At 58.8% G+C, this 17288-nt stretch overlaps 1 protein-coding gene across 4 annotated transcripts in view; it reads right to left on the reverse strand.

The window, feature by feature from the left end:
* The window catches only part of KCNQ1 (potassium voltage-gated channel subfamily Q member 1), a 404394-nt gene that overhangs the window by 322846 nt on the left and 64260 nt on the right, over nucleotides 1-17288 (reverse strand). The window lies entirely within an intron of this gene.

Below are 17288 nucleotides of genomic sequence, written 5' to 3' on the forward strand. Positions count from 1 at the left end.
GCACAGAGCCCCACCCTGGGGCCAACATTCTGTGCCTGTGGGCACGCAGGGAAAAGACGGGCCGCCTTCTCTGATCCCCGGAACCATAAAGATAAGGAGCTGCTGCCACTGCAAATGTACCCTCCAGGGCCCGCCCGGCCTTCCTCCCGCCTCTGGGGAGATTCCCTCAGGCTCCGGAGACTCCAAGGACCCCCATGGATCCTCAGCGACCGGAGAGCCAGGAAGTGGCCACATGGCCCCCAGGGGGAGACACAAACAGAGAAAGCCACACACAGACCCTGGGGGCCCCAGCATAGATCCTCTGCCCGGCAACAGGATGCCCCAGGCCCCCTCCACTCCCTGAGATCCTGCCATCCTGAGTGGCTTCTAACCCACCCCAGGACAGCCAGAAGGCCCCCTGCATTGCCTCTCACCCAGCCTCCTGAAGTCAGCCCCACCCAGGACCCATCCTCTTCCACCTGTCCAGATGTGTACAGCCCAGCCCACCCTCCCCAGGCCCCCGGAGCCCCCAACACACAGGCTACCTCCCAGCACGGCCTGCCTCGGCTCAACCTCCCGCTGCATGGAGGTTTCTGGGGAAGGTGGGGCTCTGGCCCCCCACCCCCTTCCCCAAGCTCCTGTGGACAGGGTAATCCTTTCCTGGCCTCTGGCAGCCCTACCCAAAGGCCCTTGAGGACTCACTCAGCTAACGACCCTGCTCAGGCCCCCTCCCTGGGTTCCTCCCTCCCCACAGCCGTAGTCCCACTGCTGGGACTGGGGCCAAAACCTGCAGCTACCATTTCCTCAGCCACCTGCCTCACCGACACCCCATCCCTGCCACACTGGTCAGCTCTACCTGCAGAGCCGACCCCAGCCAGCCCCTGTCTGCACCCTGCCCATCCATCCTCATCTCCCCCTGACCACGGTGCCCACCTCCACCCTTGGCACCCCCAGCCCACACACCCAGCCAGTCAGTGAACCCTCCATGTTGTGCCCCAGTATTATACCACGATGGCCCCAGACCACCCCAGCTCCTCCTGGCCCTTGTTGCCAGTCCTGACTGTGCCTGGCCCGGCCCACCTCAGGGCCCGTGTACCTGCTGCTGCCCAGCCTAAAAGCCCAGCTTCAGGGTCCTGCTGGCGGGCCCTGTCTCATAGGCAGAGGCCAGCTCTGATGTCTGACCCTGGCCCCCACAACACCCCAACTGTGTCCTTTATACTCAAGTATCACCGCTGGGACCAGAGTCTGTTGTCCACCCCCTAGACCATGAGCACCCCAAGAGTGGGGCTGTGGGCTGCAGTTCACGCCCAGGACGTAGCCTGGTGCACAGTAGCTGATCAGCCTCATGGGACTTCCTTCATTTAATCTCTAAGCCCCAATGCTGCTGCTTCATCCCCACCACCATATCCCTTCCTCTGCTCCCTGAGGTTACTCCCCCACTGGGACGTTCGACCCAAAGCACAAGTCTGATCAGCCATGTGGTTCCCAGGAGCACCTGGAAGGCTGGCATGCAGCCCTGCCCTTCCTTGGGCCTCAGTACCCCTGATTCCCACCTGCCCGAAGCTCTGGCTGCATAAGCTGCCTGGCATTTGCAAATGCAGTGCTTCCAGCCAGGGACCCTCTCTGCACCGCCACCCTCCACACTGCTTTGGCTCTGAGGACTCTTCCTGGCCAGCTTGGACAGGATGTCCAGGCCCTGCCAAGCTCCCTCCGGGTGCTCCTACACTGACCACCCCTGCTCTCATCTGTCTCTGGGACCATAATCCGCACAGTGCTAACACGGGGTGGATGCAGCATAATTTGTTCAACAGACACAACTGGAGCCTCCGGGCCAACCCTGTGGGGAGCCCTCCACAGGGTGAATCTGTGGATCTCACGGGGACACAAGCAAAGGTTGGTTGGAAGGGTGAGTGCCCATCTGCACTGGGCACCATTCTGGGCACTGGGAATGGGCTCACACTGGCCCACCTTGCACAGAGCATGCTGCCCACTGCCGGAGCAGGGTTCCCTCCAGGTTCTTAGAAGAACCTTTGTGCCAAGCCACAGGCCCTGGCCCCACACCCTGCAGCCCCCAAGGCTGGGCTGGGTCTCTGCCCCTTGCTGGTGCAACTGTTGGCTCTCTCCACCCCACCAGGGCTCCCTCTGCCATGACTGCTACACTTAATCCTCCTGGATGTCTGTTTGTTTTGATTTGCAGTGAGCAGGGAAGTGAGATTAGACACAGCCTGCCTCAGCCATGAGGAAGCAGAGCAGGGTTGCCTGGAGCAGAAGATGCCACCTGCCTGCTCCCCAGGCCCACAGGGTGCAGAGAGGGCCAGGGCACCATCTGCACATGGAGATGCAGTGCCCACTGGTGACCCAGGCAGCTCCCCTGCCTCAGTTTCCTCATCAACACAAAGAAGTGGCCCACAGGTGCTTCTTCCCAGGCTGTGGAGGGAAGTGTCACCTGACGTCCAGCAGGGAGTCAGGAGCGAGCGTCAACTTCACCCTGAGGCCTTGGATAAGCCAGAAGCTCCCAGTGCCATCTCCTGCAAAGATGTGGCAAAACCCACCACCCACCAGGGGCCCTGGGGAGGATCCACTAAGTTGCTGTCTGCCCAGCAACAGGAAGTGCCCCTGGGGCTGCAGGCCACTGCCCGGTACCCACGCCCCTGCTCACTGACCACCGGCCCAGCCAGTGCTTTGCAGACAGTAACACAGACCCCCACGAGACCCTGCCAGGCTGCGACATCACTGCCACACTATCATCAAACACGTGCTACAGGTAGGGAAACTGAGGCTCCAAGGGCTTCTGAAGTCACAATTGGGGTAAACTGAGGAGGAGACACAGAACTGCAGCCTGGTTCCCCGACCCAGCACAGCTGGGGTCCCTGGAGGCTGGGTCCTAGACCCCCTTTGACCCTCGGTATGAGACAACTTGCCAGGCTCTGGTCTCGGTGCATGTGAGCAGGGATAGGGCTGCAGTGAGGGCGGCACAGCAGCTTTCCCGTCGCCGAGCTTGGCTTCCATCCTCCCGTCTCCTTCTCCAACTCAGATCCTCCTGCTTCTCTTAGAACCTTCACAATCACAGTAAGGGCTCACCTGGGTAACCCAGGACAACCTCCCCTCCTATGAGCCATCCCTCAGTCACCCTGCAAAGCCCCTTTGGCCACACAACCTAACTTGTTCACAGGACAAGGACACAGACACCTCATGGGCCACCGTTCAGCCAAGCGACAGCCATGTCTACAAGTCATGCACCTGAATCCATGCCACTGCCCCAGCCTCTCAGTGACCTGCACGGAAGGTGCTGCACTCCCCCCACTCTCAGATGTGCAAATGGAGGCCTGAGGAGGGAAGGGGGCCATAGGCAGGACCAGATCTGCTGACCCTGCAGCCGCCAGGCCCAGGTTGAAAGCTTTAAACTTTCAAGAAAAAAACAAACAAACTGTAAACTTCCTCCAAGGCAGAGGCGACCGAACAGAATTGCCTGCAGCTTTTCTGCCCTTCACAGGGGCACCGTGATGGGTACCTGCGACGTGGAAGCTGAGATAACCCCACTTCACGGCCGCTCTTCTAAAAGACCACAGGTGACGCTGCCTTCTGCATCTGCCATCACGGCTTTTTGATTCTTGTGCTGTTTGGGTGACAGCCGTCCATCACAGTGGCAGTTGGTGACCTCGGCCACAGCATAGAAAGCAGTGGTGGGGCCGGGCGCGGCGGCTCACGCCTGCAATCCCAGCACTTTGGGAGGCCGAGGAGGGAGGATTGCCTGAGGACAGGAGCTCGAGACCAGTCTGGCCAACGTGGTGAAACCCCGTCTCTACTAAAAATACGAAAAAATTAGCTGGGCGTGGGTGGTGGTGTGCACCTGTAATCCCAGCTATTCAGGAGACTGAGGCAGGCAGATTGCTTGAACCAGGGAGGTGGAGGTTGCAGTGAGCTGAGATCGCACCACTGCACTCCAGCCTGGGTGACAGAGCAAGACTCCGTCTCAAAAAAAAAAAAAATTTAATTTAATTTAAAAAGAAAGCAGTGATGGATGCTGGTTAGCACCATGTGCAGGGTGGGTACTCACAGGCCGCGAGTGAGGGCTTGGAAACTTGGTGAATGGCTGCAAACGCCACGCGCCTGGGCTTCACGGCACGGATTCCAGCTGCAGGGGCCTCTCCTGCCCATGCCCTGTGCTCAGGAGACACAGTGGGCTCAGATGTATTGAGTTACTGCAGCGGGAAGATTCTTGACTGGGCCTTGCAGGAGAATACAGGATCCGACCAGGGAAGACTGTGTGTGGGTGGTCCTGGACCAGCCCCCACAGAGTGTGCACCCAAGTGGGCGTCCACCCCAACCGCCTGGGCAGAGGTGCCTGGGAAAGTCCTGTGCAGTGGAATCATGGCTGAGGCAGAAGACAGGGCTCCAGGCCCAGGGGTTGGGAGCCAGCAGGGGCTGGGGAACGTTCCCCCGCAGGCCAGGCAGATGGTGGGGACAGGTGCCCATGGGCCAGGCTGGCTGTCAGCCTTACCATTTTCTGAAGGCTAAATGATTATTCCGATATTTTGATATACCATGCTAGCCTCAGAAGGAATTATATGACAAAGCTTACTTTTATCCACTCCAGATAAAGAGAGTTTTATCTGATTTACCACTTTATCTATTCTTGTCTCGGGAGGAGCTGGGAACCTCACAGGTGCCGAGCTGGGGTCCCTGCCCTTGAGGCACTCAGGGCCTGGGGTGCCTGTGTCCGCTCCTGCCTCTGCAGGGCCACTTGCCACCCCCTCTGCCTCAGCTCCAAGGCCAGGCAGTCACAGCCCCCCACTCTGCAGAGCCGGGAAACTGAGGCCCTGGGAGAGGACGAATCCCATGCGTGTTCTGGACACGGAGTGAGATGCAGGGCAGGCTAGCGAAGGGGTGGGTGAGAGAAGGCACCGACTCCCCCAGGTCATGTGGTCTCCTGAATGCTGTCCCACCTGAGCTCCCAGGAGGGGGTGGTCATGCGGGGGGTGCTGCACGAGCAGGGAGCCCACCAAGCCCAGGAAACAAGCCCCTACTTGTTCCCCTTGAAGCAAATCTGCCTCAGAAGCAGTGATGGCGAGCACCAGCCCTGAAGGCACCCGGTGAATTATCCGACATCATTTCAACATCTCAGCCCCGAGTGCCCAGGAACACGGGAGAATGCGGGAGCCCTGCCAGGGTCATAGCCCGAGATGCTGCAGGAGGGCTCCCCCGGGGTGCAGGCAGCGGGCCTGGGTGGACTCCATGGCTCAGATGGCCTGGGGCTAAAGCGAGTTGAAGGCTGGAGACTCCATGACCTGCCCTGCCGCGCACACTAGCGCCCCGAGCAGTGCTCCTAAATGGGCCTGGTTGATCCAGGTGACCCACCAAGCAAATCCAGTCCAGGCGGGGCCTGTGTCGGGACTCTGGCCTTCCGTGCCCACTCAAGGACAGGCCCCACATACAGTGAGTAACAGCCTCTTTAGCCCATGGCGGACGTTTTATAACCCTGAGATGTTTCCCAATAAAGTTGAGAAACCTTAAAGAGAGCCACCTACTTCACGTGCAAAGACACGTGGGCGCTCAAGGGGTGCCCTTAGAACTCCAGCTCGAAGCCACTACACCATGGAGCTCACCCAGGGTCGAAGCTGAAACCCCGGGGCGTGTAACCACTGGAGCGTTTCACGGAACTTTGCACTCTCGTGACCGTATGCTTAATTTCTTGAATCTGTAAACATTAAAAATTACGTTAATACTTGAAGAGTTTTGTCAGTCTGAAAGCATCACGCATGGAAGGACATGAGCACAGAGGCGCCTTGAGGACACTGGACCACACAGAGTGCCAGTCACAGAAGCGCAAAGGCCACAGGGCTCCACTCGGGAGGCACCCGGAGCAGCCAAATCCACCATCGCAGGGAGGCGGACAGCGGGGCCGGGGGAGAGGGGATCTGTGGACACGGGGAGGACGGATCCATGGTCGCGGAGAGCAGGACGGCGGGGCCGGGGAGAGGGAGTGGAGTTTCGTGGGTGCAGAGTTTCAGTTTGGGAGAGAAGTTTTGGGGTAGATGGTGGTGATGGTTGCAAACCATGTAAATGTACCTATTGCCACTGAGCTGTGACCTTACAAAGAGTTAAGACGGTAAATTTTATGTTATGTGTATTTTATCACAATAAAAAAAACATTTTTTAAAGGAAACAGTAAACAACATTCACAGAGCAAGCATCAGAGGATTCAAAATGTTTCCCGTGGCTAGTGAATGAGATCGAGCAATGTTCAAAGACCCCTACTGGGGACGGGACCTCACCAGGCTGATAAGCAGACAATGGGTTTGTTAAGCATACCTAAAGCCGAAGGCAGGATAGGGCCTTGAATGTGTAACTTCAAGAGATTAAATATTGATGCTTAAACCCCAAACCACATCTAGGGGCTTAAAAAAAAAAGTCATCCTGGGAGACTCCAAATGCCTCCAAAACCCACACCCCCCAGGAAGGAAACACTGGGGGCTGGAGAGGACAGGCTTCCCCTGCTCGCTCACTGGCCACCAGCAGGTCTCCCTCCATCCCTGATGTGGCTGCCGGCTCCAGGGCTGCTGAGCTCAGAGCCTTGAGATGTGGACGCCCGGGGCAGAGGTCTCACGGCCTGGCAGGGCTGTTCCCCAGGGCTGAATCTGCACCTCAGAAAAAGCTACCAGCTGGTCACCCCCCTCACCAGTGGCTGTCAGCGGGCAGCCTCAGCAGGGTTGGGAGGTCACCAAGGTCCCCACAGGTTCACCTGCTTCCTGATTCTGCATGGGTGGAGCCTGGGCCAGGCATCTCCTGACCCCTCCCCAAAGGGGTGAGCCCTAGCCCACACTGAGCCCCCCATGCTGGGCTGGACACTGGGCACAGGTTCCCCCTCTGAACCCCACGTGCAAGGTGCCACATCATGGAAGTCCTGGTGAGGAGACAGAAGCCCTGGTGAGGCACATCTGGTCCCAGGCTGCCCCCCGGAAGACCCCTGGATTGGGGTCCAGGAGGCACTACCAACCGCTGGGGACACCGAGGCTCGGACACAGCATGGGATGCGCCCAGACTGGCCAACTCCAGGGGCCCCAGCGCCACCACTCAGTGCCATGGTCCTGGGGCAGGAATGCCACATCAGGCCATGCGTCATCCTGGGTAGGGGTGGGGGCGACAGGGCCCTTTTCAGCCTTCCAGCCTCTGCGGGCTTCCACATCCTGGGTGTGTGGCGGCATCACTCCCATGCAGCACGTGGCCGGATCCTCCTTTGTTGAATCTGTCCTGTCTTTTAGGAGGACACGTGTCACTGGACCTGGGCTCCCTGGGTAATGCAATCATGCCTCTCCGGACCCTCAGCCTCAGCTGCAAAGGGGTGTTTTCTATGTCAGGTCACATTTGCAGCTTCCAGGGATGAAAACCAATGTCTAGGGGCCACCACCTGCTGTTCTATGACTTATGATAAGTATTTAATACATTACTTATGATCATTATTGGTAGATTTTGAATTCTTAAACAGCAGAATTAGGTATTGGTCAAAAACAAATATTAGTTATATTAGTTGTTGTTGTTGTTGTTTTTGTTTTGTTTTTGAGACAGGGTCTTGTTCTGTCGCCCAGGCTGGAGGACAGTGGTATGATCCTGGCTCCCTGCAGCCTCAATTTCCTGGGCTCAAGCGATCCTCCCACCTTGGCCTCCCAAAGTGCTGGGATTACAGGCATGAGCCAGCATGCCCGGCCTGATGTCTTACTTTTTAAAACATAATTCAAAATGTACTCAAAGCTCAGAGTTCCCTTTCCATCCTCTCACCTCCAGATCCTTAATGGAATTGCACCTGCAAAAATTCTTTTAAAAAGAGGGTCACGTCCATGCACACTGGTGTCAGCACAGGGACGTCTCTCTCACCCCTCAGCCCACAGGGCATCACCCAAAACCTGTCATGTTGGAGAGAGGGGAGCTGGGGGTGGTGACTCCCGGCACAGGCGGGACATGGCTGGCCCATCTGCAGCAGGCAGCTGCCACATCAGGAGTAGGTCCATGAGGCTCCCTAGCACCCCAGCCCCTCAGGGACCACCACTTCTCACCAGAACGGCAACAGCTGCCCCCCAACCATTGCCCCTCAGGCCTCCACACAGCACCCTGTCTGCCATTGTCCACACTGCCCAGCTGGTTGGCAGGGCCTTGGAAGCCTCTCCCCTGGCAGCCACAACAGGGCACAAACCACAGAAGGAGCGTGGATGTGATCCCACACCTGCTTCACACACCCACGGCTTGTGCCTCCCGGTCCAGCTCCGGATGCATGGACGCCTCCCCACCAGACTGGGCCTCCTTGGCCCAGGGCTCCTGTGGCCACCCCATGCCTCAGACTGTCTTAAACTCTTTACCTGTGGCTTGTTCCGCAGCAGCTGAGTCTCATTTCTTTAAAAAGTTTTTGAAGGCAATGTGATCCCAGCCCAAAGGACACAACAATGGGTGACTTGGTGTGGCCGGGGGGTAAGATTTCTGCCCTCACTGTCTCCTGAAGCCCCAAGTGTGCTGTCCCCGTTCGACACATCCGCCAGCCCGCCTATCAAGGAGCCATCCGGAGATTAAACTTGTGTCCCACAGCAGGACCAAGGCTGTCCCCAGCCTCGGGGCTTCAGCTGACACTTTTTCTAAAACGGATATGGACTGGGAACCCCAAGAAACATGTCCCTCCCTGCCAGCTTTCAGCTGGGCCCCCCCAGAGGTCCTGTGCCTGCAGCACCTCCCCAGAGGCTTCTCCCCCTGCCGGGACCACCGGGCCTACACCCCAACTGCAGCCCACTCCCCTGGTCTCCCCACCTCTGTCTCTCCTGTCCCAAGGCAGCGTCTACCGGCAGCCAGAGCCATTGGGAAAGTGCAAGTCCTATCAGGCCTCTCCCATGTTACAAGACCCCCCACATGAAGCCTGGGCCCCAAACCCTCCTTCTGGGGAGGCCCTGGCCCTGGCCTGAGCTGCCCTGCCAGGCGCTCAGGAGGCCTCCGGCTCTGGCTTGCACCAGTTCATGGACCGCCAGGCAGCCACTGCCACCACTGCCTCCCCGACTACAGCAGGGGCTCCCCAGGCAGGAGCCCACCAGCTGCATTCCCTCCGTCCAAAGGCCCAGTGCCAGGCTTGGGATGCACATTTGTAAAGTGTTTGCTGAGTGACTGATGGTATGAATGAATGTTTAGGGTAAACCCTGAAGCTCGGTGAATGAAGTCTCAGTGCTGCCTCCTCCATGCAGGCCTCCGGGTGAATCTGGAAGTGAGTTAGGCTCCTTAGACTCTGTTCTTTCCTTCCTATCCCACCCCACAACACAGGCTCAGCCTAGCCCCCGAATGGCCTTTGAGCAGGACATGGTACTGAAGCAGGGTTCTGCCACCCCCTCACCCCCAGGCTGCATGCCAACAGCACAGGTTGACAGGTCACTGGGAGCCTCCTGGGGTGGGCTCTGATGTGAGCTGCGGGCGCAGGCATGGCCACCCCAGCAGGCAGGTGTGAGCGGGCAGGATGGGCAGGCATATGCTCCCAGGGCCATGGTCCCACTGGCCAAACCGGTCCCTTTTCCCTGAAGAAGCAGCGTCTTAGGGGCTGCCCCTAGAAGACCAAGTCAGGACAGGTGCAGGAGGTGGGGATCCTGCCAGGGGAAACCCTGCCATCCCACCTGGCTGCCACGCCACATGCCTGGACGTCCTGGGACAAGGTCCTGCCTTTACTTCCATTCTGCCTGAGTCCTGCCAGACAGAGAGGTGAGGCGCCACAGGCCAGACAGTGACGCAGCGGGGACTCAAGACGCGTGGGGCCCTGGGGAACGCACCCCAAATCCAACCTGTCCCAGGGCTTCTCAGCCCTGAGCCCCCTTCGGTGCAGAGAGAATGCCACGTCTCCCACCAGAGCCCTCCAGGGTGTCCCAGGAGCTTCCCACCTGGAGATCCATCAGGTGCATCTCACCCCATCCCCATCGCCAGGAACCTGGATGCCTCCGCACCAAGAGGTGACAGGTGTGCATTCCAACAGCCCTGCAGGGTGGGGACTGATGGGTCCAGCTGCTCATGGGGCTCCTGGACGCTCAGGTCCTGCAGTGGGGGTGAGGGCTGGCCCTGCCTGGCACCTACCAAGGGCTCATTCCCATCTCACCCGGATGCCCAGGGCCCTTGACCACACCTCAGTGCAGAGCCTGGAGCCTGGGCCCTGATCCCTCCTTTCCAGGAGCAGCCTGGGGGGTGAACACAGCTGTGCTCAAGGGCCCTGCCATGCCATCCTGAGTGTCACATCAAAGCCCTTCAGAGGCCCTAGAGGGACAGGGGCTGGGGGACCCTCAGGCTGCTGGGAAGCTTCCCGGTGACACCAGGCAAACTCTAGGGGATCAGGGCAAGGTGGGGGAGAGATCAGGAGGGGGTCAGAACAATGCCCCTTCCCACCAGAAGAGCCCAATGCAGGCCTGGCATACCTCTGGGCCAGAGAGGAAATGTCCTAGACGTGATGGGGGAGGTGGCTTCTGTGGCAATATTCGGCCGGGCATGGCTGTGTCCTAAAAAAACTTTATTGACAAAATCAGGTGGTGGCCGTAGCATGAGGACCCCGGCACAGAGTCCTGCTGAGAAGCCAAGGCTCTGACAGGATGGCGTGTGGGTGTCTGCACCTGCGTGTTGGTTTCAGGGGACCCGCTACACAATCAGGAGTACCCAACAGTGGCATGTAAACATCACGCAAGGGCAACCAAAGTGGGAATGTTCAGCTCCCTGTCCATCTCAAAGGCTTTCTGGGGGCCAATTTTGAGCCCAGAGATTGAGAATTCAAACAGGAACGTGTGCCCCCAGAGCTGGCAGCCACATCCCCTTTACAAACAGGCTCTATAGTGGCCCCCAAGAACCCCAGTGGGTCAGGGGTCCCAGGCATGAGGGGAGGCTGGGATTGAGCCATGTAAAGCCCACTTCCTCCTGTCGACTCTGAACTTCATGAGAAGCCTGAGAAGTTGACCCATCCTTTGTTCACAGGAGAGGAGGAAGCTCAGAGAGGTTAAGGGACCTGCCTCGAGTCACACAGCACCGAGTGGTTGGTGAGAACTGGACTCCAGGTCTGCCTGACAGCATCACAGATCCCCCACTGCACCTTGAAGCACCCCAAAAACTACAACCCAGAAGTAACCCCGGAGTGGTGGGCATCAGGGCAGCCTGGCCTTCCAGAGGGAGATTCCAGCAGGAGCCCTGGCCTGGGGGTGGGCAGATAGGCCCAGGGGAGAGGAGAGCTGTGGGATGCCCGGCCCCTGGGGTCTGGGCTGTCACTGCAGCCATGGCACACACAGAGGTGGCCAGAGCCTCAGCAGAGGATGGGGGTGGCCAGGCTCTGGGGCGCAAGCAGGAAAGGCATGAGCTTCTCCTGGGGCCTGGAGGATGCAGGTGGCCCGGCAGAGGCACAAGCCCGCCAGGGCCGAGGGCTGCTGGGGACGGGGCTCTGTGCTCCCAGGGCTGGCCACACCAAGCCTGGCTCCCTGGGCTGTGATAAGACGCCCACAGAAAGTATGTTTAGAAGGCGCCGGGAGGACAAACTGAAGTGACCCCATGGATGTGGCCCTATCTGCCCTAGGACACTTGTCTTGTCTCTGTGACAGGCCTGCCCAGGGTGGGGGGCGGCTGGGCAGACCAGATGCACCTGTGCACCCCCTACCCCAGAAATGGCAAGGCTCTGCCTGGGCATGGCCTGGTCCCACCAGCCTTGTCCCCTCACCCCACTAATGGCGGCGGCGCTGTCCTGGAGCAGAGGGTGGTGGTCTTGCTGGGCAGCAGGGGCCTCGGGGACGGGTGGGAGGGGTGGACAGGCCTCCCCACCCCTGGGCCAGGGTCCCCGCCCGCCCTCATACATGGCGGGCTTTAAAGCCTCCGAGAAGTGAATGAAATCACGTTCTCTGCAGCAACACAGATGGATCTGGAGACCATGCTCCTAAGTGAACTATCAGAAACAGAAAACCAAACACGGCACATTCTCACTCATGAGTGGAAGCTAGACAGATGGGATGCTTGGACAGAAAGACAGAGAAAGGTCACTCTGGGACTCCAAAGGGGAGGTGGAGAGGGTGGGAGGGGGAGGGTTGAAAAATTACCTATTGAGTATAATGTCCAACATCCGGCTGATGGGCGCACGAGAAGCACAAACCCCATGACACACGTAACAAACAAGTATGTGTACTCCTCAAATCTAAAATAAAATAACATAAAACAAAACAAGAAAGACTTGAGGAAGCCGGCAGAGCTCCCAGAGCACCTCCACTTGGGAAGGGGGCAAGGTGCAGAAAGACAGCGAAGGCCTCAGGTGCCCTGCAGCTGCCAGGTCAACATGACCCGTTGGTGGCTCAGGGCGTGGGTCCTTGAGGTCCATCCCTACTTGGGAAAGTCCCTCCTCACATCTAGCCCAAGTCTTTCTTTTTTTTTTTTTCGAGACAGAGTCTGGCTCTGTCGCCCAGGCTGGAGTGCAGTGGCGCAATCTCGGCTCACTGCAAGCTCCGCTTCCCGGGTTCACACCATTCTCCTGCCTCAGCCTCCCAAGTAGCTGGGACTACAGGCACCCGCCACTATGCCCGGCTAATTTTTTGTATTTTTAGTAGAGACGGGGTTTCACCGTGTTAGCCAGGATGGTCTTGATCTCCTGACCTCGTGATCCCCTCGGCCTCCCCTCCCTCCCAAAGTGCTGGGATTACAGGCATGAGCCACCGTGCCCGGCCAAGTCTTTCTTGCTGTAGCTTGGTCTCCTGCATAGGGAAACCTCCTACCCACTACAGAGAACACAGGGTGTCCCTGGAAACGGAGCTGCTGTGTGGCCTCCTTGAGCCTTGGTTTCCCCACTGGGACATGGGAATGCGTCAAGGGCACCCGGCAACCTGAGCCACGTTCATCCTCAGATCAGCCCCAGCCACACTTCAATATTCCAGAGATGGGGCAGCCCCAGGCTCCGGGACCACAGGCACCTGGCAAGATGCTGCCGGGCTTTATGACCAGGCTAAGAGCAAGCTGGGAGGCGGCCAGTGTCCTGCACAGCAATGTGCCCCAGCCAGCAGCCTCAGCTCTTCTCACTGCCTCCATGGCCGCCAGCAAGGTAAGTACAATGATGGCAGGGGAGGGGGGCATCACCCACTCCGTGGAGGGCCAAGCCAGGAGCTGAGGGCAGCTCAGGTTGGGGAAGCTGACCAGGGCACCAGGAGTGACCTGCACACCCCCCGAACGGAGACAAAGAGTCCCCCCTTGTCACTGTGGGGCCCGGGAGCCACCTGCCTCTCTGAGCAGCTGGGTGAGCCAGCATGAGACAGGCCCCATGCATACACCTTGCAGGCCGGGGGGCATCAGAGGCCTTGAAATAGGCAGATGGGGCTTTAGCCAGGCAGGTGAATTCTCTTTCTGCACCTGGCCTTCCTCCCTCTCCCAGCCCATTGGAAGGGGCAATAAGGGAGGGCTTCTCAGAGGTGGAGGCCCAGTCCAGGCAGAGAGAATGGCAGCATGTGCAGATCCCAGAGGAGAGAGAACCCAACCTGCAGGAATGGACGGAACTCAGGAGAGAGGCCGGTGCGGAAGCAGAGAAGCAGCAGCTGGGGTGGCTGGGACAACCCCAGGCTCTGGTGATGGAGGCTCCCGACAGCAGGCGAGTGGCTGTCTCTCCCAGGAGGCCCCAGCATGGTGGACTGGTGTCTGTGGAACCCTGAACACGGCAGGGATGCCTTGGGCCCAGCAGGGACCTCAAGCCAGCAGGTGCCTGGGCCATGCCCTGGGGAAGAGGGCCCAAAACCCCCTAGGCTCTGTGGCTCAGAGGGACTGCCCAGCACTGAGGGGAGGGCAGGTGGATCCCATCCCAGACACTCCCCTTTGATCTGCAGGACAAACAGCTGCCCCACCCTCATGTCCCATGGGTCCCTTGAGGTCATGAACCTTTCCAGCTGAGTCCAGAACTGACACTTAGAGATAGTCTCTGCATGGCCATACCAGGGGACGGCCAAGAAGAGCAAATGGGGCTCAGGTGAGTGACGCCCCCTGGAGTTGTGCAATGACATGGCCAGGAGAGTACAAAGGTCCTGGTGGGGGGGGTCCCTGCACCCACATCACACAGGGTCAGGATTCCCCCACCCAAGACAAGACCTGGTGGCCCAGAGTGCAGCACAGCATCACGGCTTTCTCCTCGGGAGCTCTCTCCTTGGAGGACCGCTCTTCCCAGTGAACAGACCAGGGCTTGAGCAGCCTCCTTCCTGAGCCGCCAACTCTCCGTCCTCCCAGGGCCTGCTCCAGGGCCCACTGCCTTCCCAGAGCCAGAGTTCCTAAAGCCCCATCATCTGCTCTCCAAGACCCTGGGCCAAGAAAACCCTCTGCTGACACAGCAAGGATCTCGCCAAGGGGACAGACCGCCTTGGGGAGCGGGACACGCCAACCCCCATGGCTGGGGGTGCCTCCTCTTTGGGGTTGTTTACCTGAACTCCAGGTGGGCAGGTGCCCCCAGCCTCCATGACCAGTGGTGGCCCTGAGGCATCCCCTGTAACAGCAGGCTGGATCAGAGAGTGTGGCCCCAGGCACCCAGGGACCCAGCCCAGCTCAGCCTCAGGCCCAAGGCATGGACATCCCTGCTCAGAGAGCAAGAGGCGGCCAGAGGGCCTCAGGGCAGGCCTGCGCATCCCCGGAAGCCACTGCAGGACACTTCAGGTCACACCCCGCTGGCCCCATGCAGTCGTGGCCACACTTGTCTTGAGGGAAGACTGGGAGAGGTTGTCATTCCAGGTGGCCGTGTGTCCCACTGGAAATCCGGGTGTGTGGGGGCAAGGATGAGGGGGAAATGGATTCAGAGGGGTAGGTGGGCATATTGGGATGGGGGACAGACAGTTCTCCTGGCTGCCCATCTCGGGGGCATCACTTTTCTGCCAATCCCAGTGGCCCCAGGCATCGACGGGGAGGATGCAGAGGCAGGGGCACCCTGCGGCCCTCTCCCACCCCGGCTCCAGCACCTGTAGGGCCCTGAGTCCAGGGAATGCTGAGCATGTGCAGTTCTCATTGTCACCAGCTGGGCAGGCCTAGTGCTCAGCGAGCTTATGGCCCAGGTTTTGTGCAAATCTTGTTCGACTGAGTGTGTACGGCCCATGGGAAGCCCTGGCATTTGGGAGGCACCTAACCCTGGGATGAGACACAAATCTCCCACACCGAGCCCAACAGCATAGCCCCTGACGTCTCTGCCCTGCAGGAAGCAGCCCCATTTCCTTTCTCCAGCTGGCCTGAGACAAATGCTCACGCTTCCTCTGCACTGTTTCCTCATGCCCTGTCCACGCCCGCTCTGACCTGTGCCCTCCACCAGGGAAAACCGCGGGTTTTTCCCTGCACAGGGGGCTGCAGGCCAGGCCGGGCTCCACAGGGCAGATTGAGGCCCACATGTGGCCAAGCACCCCCTCCCCTGGGCTCCTGCATGGAGGTTTCCAGCTCACAGAGGACCTTCCGGGCCACAATTCCACCAGGCCTGGCTTTCACCAAATCCAGGAGTCCCTCATGGGCCTGGAGGGAGGAAGTGGCTAATTTTGCAACAGGCCTGGCATGGGGCATTGAATTATTCAACAACACATGCATTTAGCAGTTTTATTTCTGTCTCGGTATCCTCAGTCCTGCCCAACAGGAGCCCAGCTCTGGCAGGAGGGGCAGGTTGGCACCTCTGCGCAGCAGCCGGGAGCATGCAGACCACTCACCCGTCACCTGCCACAAACCACCATTCATGGAGGGTGGACTCCCAGGTCACAGACTGACCAGGACTCAGTTAAGCCATATTACCACCCACACAGAGACTGACGCTGAAGGGCTCCTGGGCCTGACGAGGTGGTTCTGGCTCCATGGCGGTGGGGGAGAGGGAGAGGGAGAGGGCATTCAGAACAGGAATCAGGCGCTGCCAGTTGCCTCCCCAGGAAGCCCTCCAGTGGCAACCTCTGGCTCTCAATTCTGGCCCTGCTGCCAGGAACAGTAGGGGCTGTCCCCTTCCCCACCCCACGTCTCCTCCTTTTCAGTGACAGCCACACCCAAGCCACATCCCACAAGAGCCACATCCCATGCCTGGCTTTTGTCCCTGCTGCCCCCAACCCAGAAGGCACATAGTGTGTGCTTGGCACCATGCTGGGCTCCAGGGGTGCAGCGACAGATGACAGACACAGGGAGAGAGAAAATAAACCAGTAAATGAACACATAAAACCACCACCAATGGGGAAAAGAGAAAGGGTGACGTCTTGGGGAGAGGCAGGGCAAGAGGGCTGGCCCAGGAGTTGGAGTGGGATCTGAATCGGGTAGAGAGCTAGGGGCAGACCCTGCAGGCAGAGAAAACTGCACGTGCAGAAACCCCGAGGCATGGCCCGGTCTGGGTGGGCGGAGCAAAGTGACGGGCAGGGAGATTCGCTCACACCGCGATTGGAGGAAAGCCATGCCCAGGAGTGCCTCCGTGCCCGGGAGTGACATCTGAGCATGCCAGCCTTCCCAGGACCTGGAGGCAGGCTCTGGCCTAGAATCTGCTGCTAACCAGAGAAGCATCTGGCCTGGGCCTCAGAGACCAGATGGAACACCACCAGCGTGGCTTCAATTTCACGGACGTTGCCCAGAAGCAGAGAAAGCCCAACATGTTAGCCTTGTTTGTTCGTTTGAGACAGGCCCTGGCTGTGACACCCAGACTGGAGTGCAGTGGCACAATCTGAGCTCACTGCAACCTCTGCCCCTGGGCTCCAGTGATCCTCCCACCTCAGCCTCCAGAGTAGCTGGGACTACAGATGTGAGCCACCACACCCAGCTAATTTTTGTATTTTTAGTAGAGATGGGGTTTCACCATGTTGCCCAGGCAGGTCAGGCTGGTCTCAAACTCCTGGCCTCAAGCAATCTACTTGCCTCAGCCTCCCCAAATGCTGAGACTGCAGGTGTGAACTAACATGCCCAATAAACCTTTATTTATTTATTTAATTTTTTTTTTTTTTTTTTTTTTTTTTAAGACACAGGGTCTCATTCTGTCGCCCAGGCTGGAGTGCAGTGGCAAGATCATAGCTTGCTGCAACCTTGAACTCCTGGGCTCAAGTGATGCTCCTACCTCAGCCTCCCGAGTAGTTGGGACCACGGGTATGTGCCAGCACACCCAGCTAGTATTAATATTTTAATTTTATTTTTTTTTTTAGAGATGGGGTCTTGCTATGTTGCCCAGGCTGGTCTCGAACTCCTGGGCTCAAGCAATCCTCCCACCTTGGCCTCCCAATGCACTGGAATGACAGGCCTGAGGCACCACGACCGATCCCAATTAGCCTTTAAACACCAGGAAACCAAAGTCAGATGCCAGGACATATCTAAAGAGAGAGGCAGCC

Source organism: Symphalangus syndactylus, chromosome 1 (genome assembly GCF_028878055.3).
Source record: "Symphalangus syndactylus isolate Jambi chromosome 1, NHGRI_mSymSyn1-v2.1_pri, whole genome shotgun sequence".
In the NCBI taxonomy this organism is placed as follows: Eukaryota; Metazoa; Chordata; class Mammalia; order Primates; family Hylobatidae; genus Symphalangus; species Symphalangus syndactylus.